The 17,682-nt window shown below is 36.0% G+C and overlaps 1 protein-coding gene across 2 annotated transcripts in view; it reads left to right on the top strand.

Moving 5' to 3' along the window:
* KHDRBS2 (KH RNA binding domain containing, signal transduction associated 2) overlaps positions 1 to 17,682 on the top strand; it is a 482,992-nt gene that overhangs the window by 36,398 nt on the left and 428,912 nt on the right. For both annotated transcript variants that reach the window (XM_080806642.1, XM_080806643.1), the window contains exon 2: positions 6,091 to 6,206. The gene's annotated coding sequence lies outside the window, so the exon portion shown is untranslated. The remainder of the gene's footprint in view (positions 1 to 6,090; positions 6,207 to 17,682) is intronic.

The raw sequence follows: 17,682 nt of genomic DNA, 5'->3' as shown, positions 1-17,682 counted from the left end.
GTGTAGGCCAATAACTACACTAGAATTATTAACTTATGTGTAACTTATTTCCCAGTTAGCATCTGTCTGAAAATAATTTAGAGACTGAGATTTGCAATGGTATATTTGTTTCGGGATAGCATTACATTAAAGAAAATGTAAAGGAAGACCTTTTTTTTTTAACTTTATTTTTTCAATGTTCCAAGATTCACTGTTTATGGATCACACCCAGTGCTTCATATAATACATGCCCTCCTTAATACCCATCCATCAGGTTCACCCATTCCCCCACCCCGCTCCCCTCCAAAACCCCCAGTTTGTTTCTCAGAGTACACAGTCTCTCATGGTTTGTCTCCCCTTTCAATTTCCCCCAACACTCTTCTCCTCTCCTTTTCCCAATGTCCTCTGTGTTATTCCATATGCTCCACAAGTAAGTGAAACCATATGATACTTGACTCTCTCTGCTTGACTTATTTCACTCAGCATAATCTCCTTCAGTCCCATCCATGTTGATATAAAAGTTGGGTATTCATCCTTTCTGATGGAGGCATAATACCCCATAGTATATATGAACCATATCTTTATCCATTTGTCTGTTGAAGGGCATCTTGTTTCTTTCCACAGTTTGGTAACTGTGGCCATTGCTGCCATGAACATTGGGGTACAGATGGCCCTTCTTTTCATTACATCTGTATCTTTGGGGTAAATACCCAGTAGTGCAATTGCAGGGTCATAGGGTAGCTCTATTTTTAAATTTTTGAGGAATCTCCACACTGTTTTCCAAAGTGGCTGCACCAACTTGCATTCCCACCAACAGTGTAAGAAGGTTTCCCTTTCTTCACATCCTCTCCAACACTTGTTTACTGTTTTGTTGATTTTGGTCATTCTAACTGGTGTAAAGGTGGTATCTCAGTGTGGTTTTGATTTGAATCTCCCTGATGGCTAATGATCATGAATATTAAGGAAGACCGTTTTCTAACACTGTAGGAAAACTCTTCTTCATCCCCAGTGAAACTTCGTTGGATTTGAAAAATGGAGCTATTTTCCATAGAGACCTTCAAACAAGAAATTAATACCTACCTACAGCCTTCTTATTGACAGGGAAATGATGGTATTCTAATTGACTACAATTATTTAGTAGTACTAGTAGCTGCAATTTTTAAAGCACTTTTTGTTCCTGTTACTATGCAAGTCACTTAAACTTTTTGTCTCTTTTCATAATGCGGATTGGTCTGTGAAGTAGGAATTATCTCTACATTCTCTTACCAATGAACGCTCTGAGGCTTAGAGAACCTAAGGTAAAAGAGTTAGTGAGTGGAATAGTAAGGTCTAGAATCCAGGTTGGCCAGACCCCAAAAGCCTTTGTTATGCATGAGGTTTGCAACGAGTGCAGCTGATTCCTTAAATTATGATAGTCCATATTATTTTATGCAAAATAAAAGAATACTGCAAAATCTCTTTTTGTTATAAAGCTAGAAATTCCTCATTAGTGTTAAATGACTTCCAATGTAAGCATATGTTCTTTTGGTGTAACCTGTACTATAGTAGCCATAGAAATAGAATGTAAACTTAATAGTGGAGTTGTGGCCCTAGTGGCTAGATTTAAAAATGTACCTGAAATGTCAACCACAATAGTGCTGTTTACCAGAAGAGTTAGGACAGAGAGGGTTGCTGTTTTCTTAAGCTTTTAGAGGAAGTTTCTCTCCCTTCTCTCTCAGGAGACAGTTTGTGTGTAATGAATGTGTTTAGTATTGATCAGACAGCCTTCATCTTTATAAGGTATTGTTGATAAAATTATTTCAACCAAATCTTTTGGCCTAGGACTCAGTGATTTACAAATTTCCTCAGAAAAACTTAAAATAATTCACTGTCAGGTAATTATTCAGTGTTGCCACTTTTCATGTATTGACTGATAAATTCAGTTCCTTTTTTAAAGCATTATTAAAATAATGCTTTCTATTTGATTCATATATTTGTTTGAAATTGAACTCAATTGAGAGCGGCATGGCAGTATAATATTTTGCTTTACCAAATTAGGGAAAATATTTTAAAAATCAGAAATCACTAAGGTATGTATAGATATATTTCCCTGAAAGCTTCATTAAAGATACATGAGGGTTCATTTTTCTTTTCCTACTTTGTCAGCATTTGAAAATGGCTCTATATTTTTCTTCTGAAAGCTGACTTTGATTAAATGCCCTGTATACTATGCATTGAAAATTTCTTACTTTTTTTATTTTGTAAAGCAGGATATTTAAAGTTGTATGCTGTAGATTACAAAGAACAAGAAAAGAATTCCTGTTATATATCCTTTCAGTACCACTGATAAGAAAATCTGGAAAACCTCACTTGAAAAATGAACTGTTAGCGGTAGACAAGAGAGGGGAGTGGAAGTTTTTTTTACAAAGTTATCTCAGGTTTATCTCAGTTGAGGAAATATGTTTTCTTTCTTTTTTTTAAAGATTTTTTAAAAAATTTATTTGACAGAGATCACAAGTAGATAGATAGGCAGTGGGGGGCGCGAAGCAGGCTCCCTACGGAGCAGAGAGCCTGATGCCCTGTGATGCAGAGCGATCCAATCCCAGGAGCCTGGGATCATGACCTGAGCTGAAGGCAGAGGCTTTAACCGACTGAGCCACCCAGGCGCCCCATTAAGATTTTTTTTTTTTTTTAATTTATTTGACAGACAGAGATCACAAGTAGATAGATAGGCAGAGAGAGAGGGGGAAAATATGTTTTCTAAGGTGCAAAATCATGTAACTCCAGCTAGCTAATATAACTTGCTGAATAATCAAAAAAGATCTTTCTTGTTCATTTTTTGGAACTCCTGAGCCTGGCTGATTCTTTATCCTGGTTATCTGGCTGTTAATCCTCCCTTATATAATACTTTTGGAGACAGGTCACTATAACAAAAACCCCTTACTTTAATATACATTCCTCCACTTTGATGAAATTCTTCCATACATTGAACAAGATTAATACTAGCTTATGGGGGGATAATTTTAACAATGATTTTTATGTATCAAATAATTACATTAAGATTTATAAATTCTCCATTTAGAACACATTATTTGGCACAAGTCCACATATGTATGTATAGGTGTGTGTGAAAGTTGTGACTGTCAAATTTTAGAAATTCTCAATAGACTGATATTGGCACATCATTTCTATTTTGTATTTAAAATACAGATTCTTTTAGAGGTGCAAACAGACTTGTTTGAGCTGATTCTTGCCTGTAGTTATTTCAGTAATCACATACATTTAGGCCAGAGCTTTGCTTTCAACTGGAAGTGCTTAAAGTAGTAACAGACATAAAATAAAATATAATTATTTGATTTTAATTTTCAAAAGATTTTAGCCACTCTTTTCAATTTAGAGGAACTGCAATTAAAACAATATTCAGGAAAGTTTCATTTAGAGTAGTGAAGGTAAGATTTTCTTTGTGTAATCTGCACAGGTTTGAAACATTCAATTAGAATTTCCTTTTTAAGATAGCTGGGCTACAGAGATGATATTGAGATTAAAATGCTAGAAAAGCAACCAGAAAATATGTGTCTAAAAGTAACAAAGAATACCAAGAACAAAGAGAATGCGGCATACCTTCTTAAGCATTAACAGGATGAAGAACATTTCTGAATTGCACTTTCCACCTTGTGTTCAGATATTTAGTATCAGTCTTCAAAACCCCTTCCAGATGGATGAGTATGTTGGCTGTATTTTTAGTGTTCTGGTGTATGAGGATCTTGGGAATAAGCTGTAGAACTCATAAAATGCCACAATTCCCCTCTTCTCCTAGGCAGAAAGTGACCTTTCTTGGTGTAAGCAAGGGTTGAGCTTGTGGCTGTGTTGCTCGGATGACCACAGCCCTGAGGTCGTGGGGTGCAGGTACTTACCTGGCTGGCTTTGCCCAATATCCCACTTCATAATCACTGGAGGCTGCAGAAACAAGTGCTGAAACGTGGCAAGGCAAACGCAAACTGCTGCGTTCAGTAGAGATTACATTCTAAAGACATGAGATTTGGATGCAAATAGGCATAGTTCAGAGATCTGTAATGGAGATCTTTAGAAACAGATGTATTGTTTAATCTGTTTCTACTTATCAGTTTACAGCTGGACTCTGGATTAATGCCATAGTGACGCAGTTCATTTACCTACATCGATAAGAATGTTGGATATCAGAAAAAAACCTATTTCTTTCTTATATCTGAGCTTTATGCTTCCCCTGAGGTCCAGCCCATTGTCTTTAATTTATTCTCAAAATAGTCTTTTAATTGCCACTTGACAATGCCTATGTGCTTCCTTTGTTTACCTCAGAATGTCTGTATTTGTCACACTTCTCCTCTTTCTCCGCCTTTTTTGTTTTTTAAGGTAACCTGAGACCATAGGAGACATCATAGGCAGATGGATTTCAACTTCCTTTACATTCTTTTTTTAAAATAACATTTGCCTAACAATGGAAGGAGCTATTTAGAACTAGGCAAATCCTATTCAGCTTTCCATGACCTTAAGCTCTTTATGATATATAAAGACTTCCCTAACATAGAAAAATATGGAAATATTCCAACCTGTGTTTTTGATAGTCAGCAAAACCCAACATAAGGCACTGATAAAGCAAACAAAGCAAAAAGAGAATAATTACATGCATACATTTAGATGGAAAAACCCTAAACACATTGTTAGGAAATTGAGTGGTCTTTTTAAAAGTAGCAGATGACAGGAACAAGTAATGTTTTGTTTTGTTCCAGGAATGACAGGATGATTCAATGATTGGAAATGTGATTCATATAATTTATCACAGTAATTGATAAAAAGGGAAGAGAAGATGTAAGATGCTCTTGAAAACTACGGAAAAAAGCTTTTAAAATACTCTATTAGATTCTTAATACACTGTCTGTAGGACACTTCCTTTAGCTGTTAAAAATTCACATCTACCATTTAGTGAACGTCTATTGTGTCCAGCTCTTGGCTTGCCATTTTATATACCTCTTAACCCATCCTTTCAGGAGTTAGGCAAGGTAAGAAATGATAGCTTTTGTTTATTTATTTGAGAGAAACAGAGAGAGAGAGAATGTGCACATGTGGTTCAGAGGGGCGGAGGGAGAGAATCTCAAGCAGACTCCGCTGCTCAGAGCTGAGCCCAACCCAGGGCTCGATCTCAGAACCCTGAGATCATGACCTGAGCTGAAACCAAGAGTTGGATGCTTAACTGACTGAGCCACCCAGGCACCTCACCAATGATATCTTTATATACAAAGATACAAAAGATTATGAGATGTAGGTTTGAACCCACCGAGTCTCACTCCAAAGTCCATACTTTTCCATTAGCCCCTTGTACAGCACTTCTGTTTCCTTGTAGATTTTTTCTATTCCATCCGAATGAGAATTCTTTTTCCTTCTATTTTTCAGGTAGTTGTTATGTCTTTTTTTTTTTTTTTAAGTGAACTCCATGCCCAGTGTGGGTCTTGAACTCACCACCCCAAGATTAAGAGTCATGTGCTCTACCACCTGAGTCAGTTAGGCACCTCTTATGTCTTATTTTGAAGTCTTCTGAACACGTTGCTTTTTCTTTACATTTGAAAATAAAAGTAAAATGCAAGAAAACCACCCTGGAGGGTAGACATCTCAATATAATCAGTCCCTTTACATGTTTTCACTTGGTTTACAAACCTGATCAGCAGTGGGATTGTTTTCATTTTAGGTTTCTATGTTGAGGCCACTGAACCTTAGTGTATGTGCTATCCTGGAGTACTGTTTATATTATAAATTTCAAATTGATCCACAAGAGCAAATAACTACATCATGCCAATCTTTATGAAGAGATTCCCTGACCGTTGTAGAAGACATTAGAAACTGAGTGTTTCTGGGCCACCTGGGTGGTGCGGTCCTTTGAGCCACTGGCTTTGGTCTCAGCTCAGATTGTGATCTCAGGGTTGTGAGATCGAGCCCTGCACTGGATTCTGTACTGAGCTTAAGTTTCTTTCTCCTCCTCCCTTTGCCATTCCTGCTGCATGCTCTTTCTTTCTCTCTCTCTAAAATAAATAGATAAATAAATAAATAAAATAAAATCTTAAAATCTTAAAAAAGAAGAAGAAGAGGAACAAGAAGAAGAAGAAGAAGAAGAAGAAGAAGAAGAAGAAGAAGAAGAAGAAGAAGAAACTGAGTGTTCCCTGCCTCAGAAAACACTAGAATTTTCAAAACAAATTACCTATTAAGGTGTGTATCCACAGGTATTTCTAAAGTAACTTAACGTTGTGCCCAAACAGGGAGCATTGCGTCTTGTATGTTGGACCCTGTGTCCCTTTAATTTCAGACTCAGAGGCTAAACTGATGCAAAGCTCACAGGATGGGAAGATATTTCTGAAAAAATGATCTCAGTACATACACTGCTTCTCCCATACCTTTTGTCATTCTGTGAGGGTTATGGTTGTGGCACCTGACAAAGTGTACAAAAGCAAAGAGGCATGTCCTGCAGGCGTAACATGAAGGCCAGCTTTGGATTGGATTTTAAATCGTGTCAGTGCCATAAGGGCAAATGTCTTTAAAGAAACAAGAAAAGCGTTGGTTCTGAGAGAGAATACATTGTTCAGTTCTCTACTTGTGAGGACGTAATTTATAAAAGAGATGTGTGTCTTTCTTTTTTTTTCTTTTTTTCAGTGCTATCAAGTTTGACTTGTTTTGGAATAAAATTTGAGTCAGTTAACTCCTGGGGGAAAGAAAAAAGCTTTTTTAAACTAAGCCTTGATTTTGCTGTACTGTCAAAAGTTCTCTTATTTACGTTTAGTAAATACCATTTCCCTAAAGTTTTGGTTCTTAACCAGGGTGGCAGTCTCCCTTGGGCACACTGGCAATTCCTGGAGACTTTTTGCTTGTCACAGTGGGGTTACAAAGTAGAAGTTTTCAGTTGTCGTGTCCAAGTCTGTTAAGTTAGGATCATCTAAACTCCCTGATGTTGAAATACTACACACTGACATTTGGGAGATCCTTGAAACTCTTCCAACAAAATAACTCCTCTCTTAGAGAATAGAAGACCAATCTAGCAGAGCAGTATTTTCAGTTTATTTTCTATATAAACACCCATTTGTTCTTCTACTATCCTTGGCTCACAATCTGAGATTCTGCATAGTCATGATAATGATTGCTAACATTTTTTGAGCCATAACTGTGTATCAGGCACTCTATCAGTATTTTTTCATCCCCATTTACAAATAAAAATTAGGCATACAGTATTTCAGTAGTTTATCTAAAGTGACATTTGTATTAATGGTGGAACTGCAATTCAAACCATGTGGTTCCCATGGTGGCCTGCTGCCTCTCTGGTGCATTGCAAATACCTGTCTTCAGCATTCTTCTGCAGGATAACTGAACACTGTTGGAAGAACAATCACACAGAGCTCATGGCCTAGTACAGGTGTGAATGAATTTTCCAGCCTCAGCTAGTTTACTGGCAATTCATCTGTTATTTCCTTGTATTTTCAAATAAACTATTCAGCACCTTCAGCACTTTCTTAAAGCTTCTTACTTCAATTATATGACCTTATTTTATATCTGTTGTTATGGGGAAAAAAAAAGGAGAAAAAAGATAGTCCAGGGTTTTCTATTAATTCTTGATGAGCACCTTCCTCTGCATCCTTATGTGATATCTAGCCTCATAATCTTTACTATTTCCTTATAAGGTTACCATGAAGATACCAAAAAGTTAATGAAGCTTAAGCTTCAGGGTCTCTCTTTTATATGTTCTCTTCAAAGGCAGTCGAAAGGCTCCTAGCAATGTCTTCTCGTGGTTTTTTATGATGTTATAAATTTGCCAAAATAGGATGATTTTACCTTATTTTTTCAACAGTTTTTTTTTTTCCATTTTGAAATACTTCAAACATGTAGAAAAGATACAGCAAGAAAAACACCCATGCAGGAGAAAAAAGACGTTGATCTTAGTAACTCTGAGAATGAGCGCAGTCTGTAAGATCAAAGGCAAAAGGCATTGCACATAAGCACTGTATTCTACAGATAAAGTTGTGTCCCAAGGAGGTAACAGTCAGTAGTTCTGAAACTACTATATATATGCATACTGGAGTTGAACAAGGAGGTAAATGTACGGTGGATGGGAGGTGCCCCATTTCTCATTGCTGGAATGAGTGGCTGCATACAAGCAAGGAGAGAAGACTAGAATGATCCTTGTAGTAATGAATTTAGGTTAAAGACATCTGTATGAACTCATGGTTATCATAACATGTGTTATGTACCGGCTAGAGACATTGTGTATTATATATTCATGATTAATATACACACATGTATTTCCTTGCTCTGTGTTCTGAGAGAGCCTAAAGCGATGACCATCCATGAGCAATACGCATACCCAGCAGTCAGATCTTGCTTTTCAGTAAGCTTCGACCTATTATAAAAGAAACCAGGGTCTTTGGGAAATCATTGATTGTAGGACGGGGACGGGATATATACAAGATGAGCCTGGGCGTCTTGTAGTGCTAGAAAGCAAGGGGAATTCTTCTAAAAAAAGCCCACAATAATGGAAATAGGTAAGAAGGACACAAGAACCACTGAAAGAACTCCCAGTGGCAAATATGGAGCAGTTTGAGTTAAAAAAATAAATAAATAAACAAACCCGTCTTGGATGTTAACCCAAAATTTGAGATAGATATCCATGATACCACGCTGCAATAAATGAATAATTTATAAATAAGTAAATGGGAAAAACACAGCCAAATCCTGTGGAAGAGAATTCCAAATAATTTATGCAGATACTTTGTCCTCAAGAAAGATGGAGTTGAAGCATAACTCCTCTTTTCTGAAGTAAGGGCTGTTCATAGTAATTTTCTCCCGAAGAATATAGTATGGAAAGGGAGGAAAGTAACTTTACAGTGAGGCTCCCTGAGAGCTCCTACCTCACTCAGTTAGGCAATCCAGGTAAACATCAGTTGTGAGGTCACATTAATAATATGTGTTCTTGTTATAATGTAGCAAGAATGTCATTTTAACTGTGTGGTATTTGTTCCCAAAACATATTACCCCAATCTAATCATGAGAGAAATATTGGGCAAATGCCCATTGAGGGATATTCCAAAAAATACTTGATCAGTACTCCTCAAAACTGTCAAGGTCATTAAGAACAAATATATCTGAGAAAATATCATAGCCAGGAAAAGCCTAAGGGGATTGACAACTAAATGGGATTTTATTATCCTGGATGGGATCATGAAACAAAGGACACTAGACCAAAATTAATCTATGTGTGTGTGTATGCATGCATTCACGTATTTATGTAAGCGTGTGTGTGTGTGTGTGTGTGTGTTTAAATAATCAGGTCATTTTCATACTTGTAATTCAAATCTAGCAATTCGGAGTTCTTCCCCATCTTCCCCCATTTCATATCTCTATCTGTCTTCTTCTTCATATCTCTATCTGCCTTCCCCAAATATTGGTGTTTTTACTCATTTGCTCTGTACTTAGGTATATATGAATTAGTTGCAGAATTTCCACACTGATAACACTATCTGCAAATTTAAAAAGCTCTACTAATTAAAGTTAAGATCGCTTGGCAGTTCTTTTTATTCCTATGGAATAGTTAATAAAGTTGTGTGATCAAAGTACTCTAAAGTAGCTTGAGTTATTGTGTATGTGTGGTTATAGTTATGTTATTAATTTGATACATCATAAGGCATATTCCCCTTTATATATGATTTTAGAACTTTTATTTTTTAATTTATTTGAACCATGTAAAACACAGTCCCTTAGTTCTGTATTTTCCAGAATATCATCTAAATTGAGTAATACAACAGTAGCTTTTGGGGTCTGGTTTCTTTCACTTTGAAAAATGTGTTTGAAGTCCCACCCATGTTTTGCATGAACTGATAGTTTGTTTCTTTTTATTGCTGAGTTGTATTCCATGATAGGGATGTACCACAGCTTGCTTATTCATTCATCTAGGTTGTTTTGTGTTTTTTTGGCAATTAGGAGTAAATCTACTCTAGGTGTTTATTTTACATATTTGTGTCACTTCACTTGGCTAAGTTCTCTAGAGTCTGATGACTGTGTGGTGTAGTAACTATATTTTTAACTCTAGAAGAAACTAACAGACTCCAGATAAGTTATTTTTTGGGGGTGTTTGATGTAATCACCGTATTCATTTTGTTACTTTCTAGATGATGACCTAAAAATATTATGTTTAATAAAATGCTTTTCTTTTTATAAAATGAAACTATATTTTCTGAGAAAATATGTAAGAACTGAAATTAAGGCAGAATAAATGACTTACTTTTTTTGGAGTAGGTTGAAAATAATTCTACTGATGTATTCACTTGGGACTTATAACCAAAAAAAGCTTTGTTCTCTTTTTTCAAAGGCAAACCTATAACTTTTTAATTTATTTTTTATTTAATTTTTTTAAAATTAAAAAAAAAATTTATCAATATATAATGTACTATTAGCCCCAGGGGTACAGGTCTGTGAATCGCCAGGTTTACACACTTCACAGCACTAACCATAGCACATACCCTCCCCAATTTTATTTAAGTTTTTTAAAAGACTTTATTTACTTATTTATTTGAGAGAGAGAAGAGGGAAAGCAAGCTGGGTGAGGAGCAGAGGGAGAGGAACAAGCAGACTCCACCCTAAGTGCAGAGCTCAATGCGCAGAGCCCAGAGCCCGATGCCTCAGCAGGACATTTAACTGACTGAGGCACCCAGGCTCCCCATACCTGTAACTTTTTAAAAGTGAGAAATGCTCCCAAAAAGATAAAACAAAATGAGAGAAAGAGATACCATCTGACAATAGGCAATTTTAACATTTCTACATAAAATTGGTGCTTTAGATGCCATGTTAGACAGAGGTAGAAGAAGGAGGTGAGTTACGTGGAAACAGTCAGATTTGATTTAAATGTATACCTTCATGGGAAATAGTAATGTTTGTTTTGGTTACACTTTCTTACCTTCACTAACCGCATACACAAACAATTTCAGCCCAAAGATATTTTCATTTGATGCACTTCATCTTTTCATTTTTGTCTTATTTCTAAAGACAGATTTACTTTTGGGATTATGGCATAAAAGAACAGTGGCAGTGCAAATTTAAATGTCCCCTCAGTGGGTGGGATGGGGACAACAATAGCCAAACTAACACAAATTTAAACAGTATGATGAACATTAATCTAGCATAAGCTGATATATGAGGTGTGAATTGGGTCTGTCTGTGCACCTAAGGCATCTTATAGAATGAATGCCTAGCAGTACTGAGTGAGATCCTGGAGCATAAAGAGGCTTATTTTTCATTCATGGGTATTGCTGAACTCATATGCAACATGATGTATACCAGCATTACTGGCATGCAAATTATTCTATACAGATTGGTGTATGGAACTCACATTTTAAAAATTCAGATAGTTCTAAGTGACATTTTCACCTTATATGCTAGCTTTTTGTCCTGCTCATTGTATCTTGAGTCTTTTTTTTCTAAATTTAATTATTAATGGTGAATGCATATAAAATGCATAATTACCAATGCTTTTGCTAATTTATGATTGGTATACAATATTTGCTAAGTTTTGAGTGTAAATTTGATACTTCAGATTTTTTTTTTTTGACTTTACTAAAAAAATCTTTGTCACTTCCTTGAAGAGGTCAGTTGATGATATGTCTTCCAACCATGTTGGAACAATGAGTACTTAGGGTAATGAGTACTTTAAAGTAATGGAAGTTCTATTTAATATACGTAAGGGTTGACTGCACCAGTAAGTTAAGAGAATAGTCTAGTTGAAGAACTTAACTGTGTTTTTTTTTTTTAAACAAAGGAAAACTTTTTCTCTAATATAGTAGAACTCACTACTTAGATTATATGCTATTTCAAAATGTAAACACACACATGCATATATATATATATATATATGAACTTTTTATGTATTTATATATCCCTGGGAAATGTAATAAGGTCTATATTGTTTGCATTGTAGAAATCCCAAGCATTTTTAAACTACATAAATATCTGTCAGTAGTGACAAGTGACTTTCTTTTTAGTATCTATATGACAAATCCAAAATCAAATACATTGGCTATTTGTTCATAATATACTTTGTAAGACAGCTTTTTTTTTTTTTTTTAATATTTTATTTATTTATTTGACAGATCACAAGTAGGCAGAGAGGCAGGCAGAGAGAGAAGGGAGGAAGCAGGCTCCCTGCTGAGCAGAGAGCCCGATGCGGGGCTCGATGCCGGGCTCGATGCGGGGCTCGATGCGGGGCTCGATGCGGGGCTCGATACGGGGCTCAATCCCAGGACGCTGGGATCATGACCTGAGCCAAAGGCAGTGGCTTTAACCCACTGAGCCACCCAGGCGCCCCTGTAAGACAGCTTTGATTGAACTGAAGATATGATCTGTGACTCTCCTTTGTGTCTTTCCCTTCTGAAAAAAGTGTGTCCTCAAGGCTATTTTGTTGGAAATGCATGATTTTAAAGCTCTTTTTACTGATTTTTTTGACAAGAACATTAGATCCTTTAATCATACTCCTAAATTTTTATCATGATAAGACTGAGGTTCAGAGAGTTTTAATGATTTGCCCAAGGCCATGCAGTTGGGTATTGTTAGGACAAAGATAGAACTAACTTATCTTGATGCCCATGACTACTCTTACATTGGGTTAGGCTGTGACTTAGTTCTCTGTGATATCTTAAAGATATGGGGTCTCTAAAAGGTGAGTGTAAAGATATGTTCATACGTAAACATATATTTACATAAAGATATATTCATTAGCCTAAAGTCTCAGGTGTGATAGTGGAAAGTATCAACTGTTTTATGTATCTACCTATCTACCGTTGGATCAATTAATCAATTGATTTTTCTCAAGTACCATAAGTAAAACCTATTTTGTTTCAGGAAAAAAAAAAAAAAAAACCAAGGAGTTTAAGCAAACTAAGTAGATTGGTATTGTAAAATTTAAGCCAAAATTTATATACTCTTGTCTCTAATTATTTTCCAAACTCAGATATTATTAAGCTTCTTAATAGTTAAAGAGCATTTAAATATTTTTCTTCATATTCTACTTCCACTGTTTTCTTCACTTTCTCATAGATTTTTATGGCTAATAAATTCATAGACCAAGTCCTTAGAAATCTCCAAGTTTTCATCTTTTTAATATCATTCCTATTTAATGATTTTTGGTTTTTGTGAAGGTCTGATTTAGATCTTACCAAGATACTGCACTAACACTTCCGTTGTAATTAGATGGAGCAGTGATGGAATGTTTCCTATTAGTGGCAACACTTGGTGTATTTTCTTATATTTTTTACCCCCTTTTATCACCTTATGTATATAATGAGTGAAATATTTTAATGATATTCCCCTTTAGCAAGGAGATTACTTATTACAATAAGTAATTTCTACAGAATTCTCTCTCTCTCTCTCTCTCTCTCTCTCTCTCACACACACACACACACACGTATTTGTTATGGTATGTCAAAAAATAATTAGTAATAGAGAATTCTTTTGAAAATGAATTAGTTGCCTATGCCAAGACAGTGAACAATTTTGATGATTACTGCCATTAAGCCATTTCTACAAACAAAAAGGGTTGATGGAAAGGCCTTAAAAGTGATCTAATATTCTTCCTCTGAAATAAAAAATGGTAGTCTAAATAGTTCATGTGACTTAGTCAAGATTATAATGTTAGTTTAAAAAATCCACGGAAAATCAGGATGTTTGATCTATCATTTCTGTAGGTTCACAAAACTAGATTCAAAGTAATTAACAGGTTTCACATTTTATAAATCTCTGAGATACCCCATAGAAGAGTTTTGATATGTTGTTTGTTTTGGGGAAGTAGTTAGTGGTGAGGGAGGGAAATACTTCACCGATCTTGCCATTTTTTTGGATAAATTTTAAATGGGTTGAGAATGGTTTTCTATTTTAATCTTTTAAAAAGTTTCCCTGAAAATGTTGTATTGTTCAGTCAAATTCTCAGAAGGAAATTCTGCATTCCAGTGGCTTCCTGGGAAAGTCATTTGGACTTTTCAGTGAGAAAACACAAGAAGAGTACACATAATATCTGATCCCAGAGGAAATAAATGCAATTCTGGGGCAAGAAAATAAAATTTAAAAATAAACAAAATTCTCTGTGATAATTATCCTCAGAAAGATATGAAAAGGTAATGTGACTTCCAGTTTCAAGGTTGGTAAAATAGAGGCAGAATGTAGGCTGGTAAATAGGTGAGTTGGGGTGGGTGGCAGGTTGTGGTACATCATAATTACTGAACCTTATGATCCAAACAGTTTAAGAATATCAGGAAGCAATGGGAGAGAAATGTAAAACAGAGATAAAAGGGAAGTGTGAATTGGAAGGTAGAAAAAGAACAGCATGGGTAGCATTTCTTTAACAATTTACCACCAGAATGTTAAGTTTATGATCATCTTTTAATTAGGAACTTGAAATAGATGATGTGAGCAATTAGTCCAATGGTTTGTTGTTTTGAACTGGCTTAAAAAAAAAACCAAAAAGATAAAACAAAAAAACCTCAAAACTAAAGTAAGTGGAAACATCCTCAGTTTGTAACATAATAAGCATTCTATAATCTGCGTTAAATCTTTTAGTAAGTGTTCATCATTACCAACCAAACCATTTACAAATGAAGTATTCTAATGGTTTTTTTTTTGTTTTTTTTTTTTAAGATTTTACGTATTTATTTGACAGACAGAGATCACAAGTAGGCAGAGAGAGTGAGAGAGAGGAGGAAGCAGGCTCCCTGCTAAGCAGAGAGCCTGATGCGGGGCTCAATCCCAGGACCCTGGGATCATGACCTGAGCCGAAGGCAGAGGCCTTAACCCACTGAGCCACCCAGGCGCCCCTGTGATGTTTTTATAATAACCATTTTATAGTTGAAATTTTTGTTTTAGTTGGGTTTTGGTGCAGAAGGGAAATGGGACTGTACCCTGTCCCAGAAGCTCAGCTTTAATCTTTGTCAAATCTGTCTTGGCCATTAGAGATGACTAGATATATGATAGATAATGATTTTGCGATGGGGCTGGAAGCTGTGCTGGAGGATTTATTTTCAAGCACTTCTGTGAACTGGTGGCCACTCATTGCCCAAGACAGGGAATGGGGCAGTCGGCAACAAAGGAACATTAAGGATTTTGATGACATTAATGACTATTCTTTCTAATAAACTTGTTCTCACTACTTTGTGGTTATTGAGTTAGACTTTCCAAACTAGCACTTTCCACTTTAACACAGTATTTTTAAAACAGTATTTTATTTTATGTATTTTTCAAGATTTTATTTATTTATTTATTTGTTTGAGAGAGAGAGAGAGAGAGCGAGCATGAAATGCAAGTTGGGGTGGGGGGAGTAGATGAAGAGGGAGAGAGAATCTGAGGCAGACTCTGCAATGAGCATGGAGCCTGTAGCCGGGCTTGATCTCACCACCACAAGATAATGACCTGAGCTGAAACCAACAGTCAGACACTTGCTTAATCAACTGAGCCACCCGGCCACCCCAACAGTATTTTATTTTTTAAGTTTCAGATTGAGATATGAGAGGAAGATAGGATATAATGTGATGATTCTTGTCTTTTTCTTTGTGTCCCCAGGACCTGGGATATAAAAAGTACTCAGTAAATATTTTTTGACTGAATTAATAAATTAGCTGACTATATTGCATTGGCTCTTCCATATGCAAGTTACATAATTTTCACAGCAAAAGTGTATTGTGGTTCGTAATAAAACCCCATTTCACAGAGAGAGAGGGCTTGTGGGAGTTTAGATGATTTATTTAAGGTTGCCTACTCTTAGTAGCAAACTGAGACTCAAATCCAGTTTGTGTCTGGTACTCTTTTTCTCCAAACCACAGGTGCTAGTTTAGGAGATTGGTGGTTGGAGCTCTAGTGTTAATGTTGCTTATTATCAGTCGAACTATTTTGAGCCATGCCTTTAACTTAACTGCATTTTGTGAGTTATTTCATATTCATAAATTTGGAAATTTAGAATACATGCATAATTTCTAAAAAAATCTGCCTCTAAAATTATATAATTCTACAACACAAAACCCATGTTCAATTATTCCACAGTGCTTACATGTATATGGTGTGAGTTATGATAAAATCCTCTATTTAGAGTCTTATCTATAAGACACTTACTCCAACTTAACTTTTTATCCTCAGATTTTTGCATAACAGTATGTACTGACAATAGAGAACAATTTCCCCCCACTCTTGTAGTTTGCTTCCTGTCATGATAATCTGTTGCTATAACCCTGGTTCTCTTGTGGACTCTGCCCCAGAAATGGACTGATATGACTGATTAATAAATTTGTGACTGCTCACTTCAGCCCCACCTGCTTCATTCTGGGAGACAAGAGCAAGAGCATTAGGAGAGAGCACACAGCTAGATCTGTTTCCCCAGAGGGCAGATCTTTGTGAGGCTCCATGTGGATTAATGAACACATTTAGTTTACAGACTTAACCTACGTTCTCCAGCCTGGCCCCTATTGGCAATAACAGCAATATTTGACCCTCATTTACAGTATTTATTTTAGTTCTCATTTTGATCTTAACTGAGCATGGGAGAAAGGTGCTATTTTTTGAGGATCCCATAGAGATCCTAACAGGACTTGATTTCATGGTTATTGTAGGCAGTTAACAACGTGAAACCTAGTTTTCTGATCATGTCTCACTTTTATTGACTAGACCTTTGAAAACTATGCTATTCTTAAAGATACCATATATTAAATTTCTTTTCAATGTTAGGGGCTACTGGGTGACTCAATTGGTTAAATGTCCAACTCTTGATTTCAGCTCTGTCTCAGTCTTGGGGTTATGAGTTTGAGCCCCTCGTTGGGCACCATACTGGTTGTGGAACATACTTAAAAAAATTCTTTTAAATGTTTAATCTCAAGAATTAACTGTATTGGTAGGCTACAAAAAAATTGAATATTCAGTTTTGTGATGTTGATAGCTTTTAGAGGAAACTATTGAATTTCCATTTCATACTGGCACGAGGCTAGAAACACTGAGATAGTAATGGAATGGAGGGACTGAGAAGGAGACTGTTGGATGTGTATAATGCCCACTTACCCATTATGCTTTCTTCCTTTCCAGTAGAAACCAGATTTTGCTCTGGGGTCTGAATCTCCTTCACCCAGCTCTGTGCTGAGGAAGCTATCCTTCTCACTGGTGGTGAGGGTGGGCCCAATTAGATCAATCATCATATGACATTTTTTTAGCAACTGTGGGCAACCTAATGTAGTCCAGTAAAATGAAAAGGAATGACTATGGTCATGGTTCCAAGAAGGGTTTCTTTTTCTTCATAAAAATGTGATAAGGAACCATGATTCTTAAGTGCTTCTCTTTGGTGGGGTGACAGAGCAGGGAAAATCAGGTTCTCTGTGACCAGTTTTGCTTGGCTGGTGGGCTCTAGTTCTCTTGTTGGTTTGCTTTAATTTTAGGCTGTTTAATATGTCAAGTAATCAATTTCTTTATTAAAACCCATTTTATTATTCCAAAACCAGCCTAGTGAATTCTTGTAAGACATTTTGAGAGAAAAAAGTTTCAGAATAGAAAATAATGACCAAAAGAAGATAGGAATCTATTTACCTGGCTCAGTCTGTGGAGGTGTGTTTAAATAAAGTCTTAAACACAGTACAGTCAGTAAGTTTCAGGTGTGTGTGTTTCAGGTATGTGGGTGTGTTTCAAATAAGTGTTAGCAAGTTTTAG

Source organism: Martes martes (assembly GCF_963455335.1).
Source record: "Martes martes genome assembly, chromosome: 6".
NCBI classification, from domain to species: Eukaryota; Metazoa; Chordata; class Mammalia; order Carnivora; family Mustelidae; genus Martes; species Martes martes.
Note: the sequence above shows the minus strand (reverse complement) of the source record. Positions and strands in the feature narration are given on the sequence as shown.